Source organism: Chrysochloris asiatica, unplaced genomic scaffold (genome assembly GCF_000296735.1).
Source record: "Chrysochloris asiatica unplaced genomic scaffold, ChrAsi1.0 scaffold00010, whole genome shotgun sequence".
Taxonomy (NCBI): Eukaryota; Metazoa; Chordata; class Mammalia; order Afrosoricida; family Chrysochloridae; genus Chrysochloris; species Chrysochloris asiatica.
Genome location: NW_006408528.1, coordinates 19,344,517 through 19,347,398, shown reverse-complemented (window position 1 = coordinate 19,347,398; position 2,882 = coordinate 19,344,517).

Here is a 2,882-nt window from a genome sequence, read left to right as displayed (position 1 = left end):
ACAAACTTTTTTAATCCCCCTCATACTGTCTTCTCTAATGCTTTATGGTTTCAAACATTACCTGTTTGCTGATGGATTGTTTCAGATCCCCTTTTGAGGTTCAGAATCATTTAGTCAGCATCTAGTCTGGTTAATATCTCTGACTGGCTGGTTCATATTAGTACAATCTGGATAGATCCAACATGTTAATTTAATTATCCAACCAGAAAGTAAAAGTACAGAATAAGTCCAGATTTCTTCCTTTGTGGAATGTTCCATATCTAAATAGCCATTGATTTTGTAAATGCTACTAAATCACACCCCCAATATCTGATCATCCCTGGATGGGGAAAATAGTTAATGTGCTTGGCTGCTATTTGAAAGATTGGAGGTTTGTCTTCCAAAAAATCAGCCATTGAAAATCTTACAGGACACAGTTGTACTGTGATGATCATGGTTCAGAATCAACTTAACAGCAACTGATATCTGATAACTCCCTTAAAACCAGTGGCTTTAGTTAAATTTCTTCCCTGGATACTGGTCTTCCAGCTTCCAGTATAATAACATCCTCACATCTGTCCTCCTTGCAGCTCTTAACGAGACTGCTAAAATTCAAGCCTAGTTTTCTTCTTTGCCACTGTTTTTCCCCCTCATTTTTCTAATGGATCAGATATGTATCATGACGTGAGGCTTTTCATCTGTGCCTTTCTCTCACTGTGCTGTGCCTTGCAAAGAATTCAAACCTCAGCCACCTTGAATTTTTTGCAGTTTTCTAAACATACAAGACTCTCTTGCATCTTTATGCAATTGATCATTCTATGATCTTCCCCTTCCTCAGACCCTTCAATGATGAAGATTTGCTTTAAAAAGCAAAAACCATTTTCTTTAAATGTTGTCTTTTCTCTTATTTGTTTCCTGTTGATCCTTAGCCATAATTCTATTAGAGCATTTACATTTTATTTACTTGCTCATTTGTTTGGTCCCCTTTCCTAGACTGAGAACATAAATCAAGCGGTTACGAATCGGGCTGCGAACCTTAAGGTCAGCGGTTCGAAACTACCAGCCGCTCCGCGGGAGAAAGATGAGGCTTTCTACTCCCGTAAGGATTTACACCCTCGGAAACCCTGTACAGGGTCGCTATGGGTCGGAACCGACTCGATGGCACATAACAACAACAACATGTGCTTGTTGCTTGTTGTTGTTACCTGCCATGGAGTCAGTTCCAACTCATAATGACCCTGTACAGGATTTCCAATGCTGTAAATCTTTATGGTAGCAGAAAGCCTCATCTTTCTTCCATGGAACAGCTGGTAGTTTTGAACTGCTGACCTTGCGGTTCACAGCCCGATTCGTAACCACTTGTTGTTTAGGAGGTAGTTAATAACATTTTTAGAATGATCTAAAAAATGTAGCGAGACTAAATAAACAATAGAATTTCTTAAATAAAATGCAATGTGGTATAGAAGAACTAGGCTTTGATATCTGGGCATTTACCAATTCTATAAATTTATCAATTTATGTTCTTCTCTGAGAATCTACTACACCGCAATACAACGGTCACAATAACATAGACTTCTGAACATGAGTGCACAGGTTTTATGAGATAAAGTATGGGAAAATATCAGGTGCAGTGTAGGTGTTTTTAAAAGTATTGGTTTCTTTCCCCATGTCTACATCTTTATAGAAGCCTCCTCCAGGAAAATTTGTATTACTAATTGTGTTTTCTTTAATTAAATGGGTGTTTTGCATCACTTGTCTTAGATTAATTACTTTAAAAAATATTTCTTTAGTTGCTTACCCTTAATTTGGGGGGAAAATGGCAGAGTTGTTGGCACAGGAATATAAAAAGACTGCAGTTTCACACCTGTCAAAGATAAGATAGACTCAAGTGTTTATTTCTTCTTTCTTCTCAAAAGATGGCAATTACTGAACTTTCCATTGCTTGAGTGAAAACTATTTAGAGATGGATAACCTATGAGTATGGAGTTGGCAGGGAGAAGCTATGGTGGAATTTACTCTTCTTCATTTTCTGTTTTTCTCTTACATACTTGGCACTCCAACCACCCCACATGCCTGTGATTAACACAGATGCAGGAAGAGAGGTGGGAAGAAAACTTGGGTAGACCAGGATTTCTGCTAGTGGTTCAGTCTATATTTAAGCCATGGACTAGACCTAAATAAACTACAGCTTGCTCCAAAATAGTGCTTGGGGTAGCTCCTAATAAATATGGAATATATTTAAATTGGGCATATTTAGGTTCAAAATTTCTCTTATTCTTAACAAATTACTTTGAATAAAAAATGTGTTATCTGCAATACAAATTAATTAACACATCCTATTCAATACAAAGGAAATGTCAAGATCTCCTAAGTTAATTAGTGATTCATCTTTCTCAACTATCACTTTTCATTGACAATTAATGAGAAAGCTTTTGATGGTTGTAGCTGTCATTTTTCTTTTTATAAGCTGTAAAGCATGTACCAAACAATTCTTTGATGAATATATTGTCATTTATAAATGTAATAGGGCTCTAATTTTTTAACAAAATTATAAAGAATTAAATCTTTTGATTATAGTATACTTTGATGTTATAAAAGTGATCAGTCTTCCAATCTGGAGGATGTGATTTTGAAAAGGATTCATTAATCAGAGTGGAGTAATTATCTTTGGCAGTCACCTTTCCCTGAGTCATAAAGAACTAATTCAAAGAGGATTTCTATTATAGAGGTACGGAGAATAAAACACCCTTGATATTTGATAAAGAAAGATGTTCATGTACAAAAAGCTTTATTTCAAAGGCAGTATACAGTCAAGTAAGCACAGCACTATAATCATGTTGAAACTTCAAAAGTTTAATCCTGGATCTACCACTGAACTGACATTGCCCTTTTAACAAGAACAA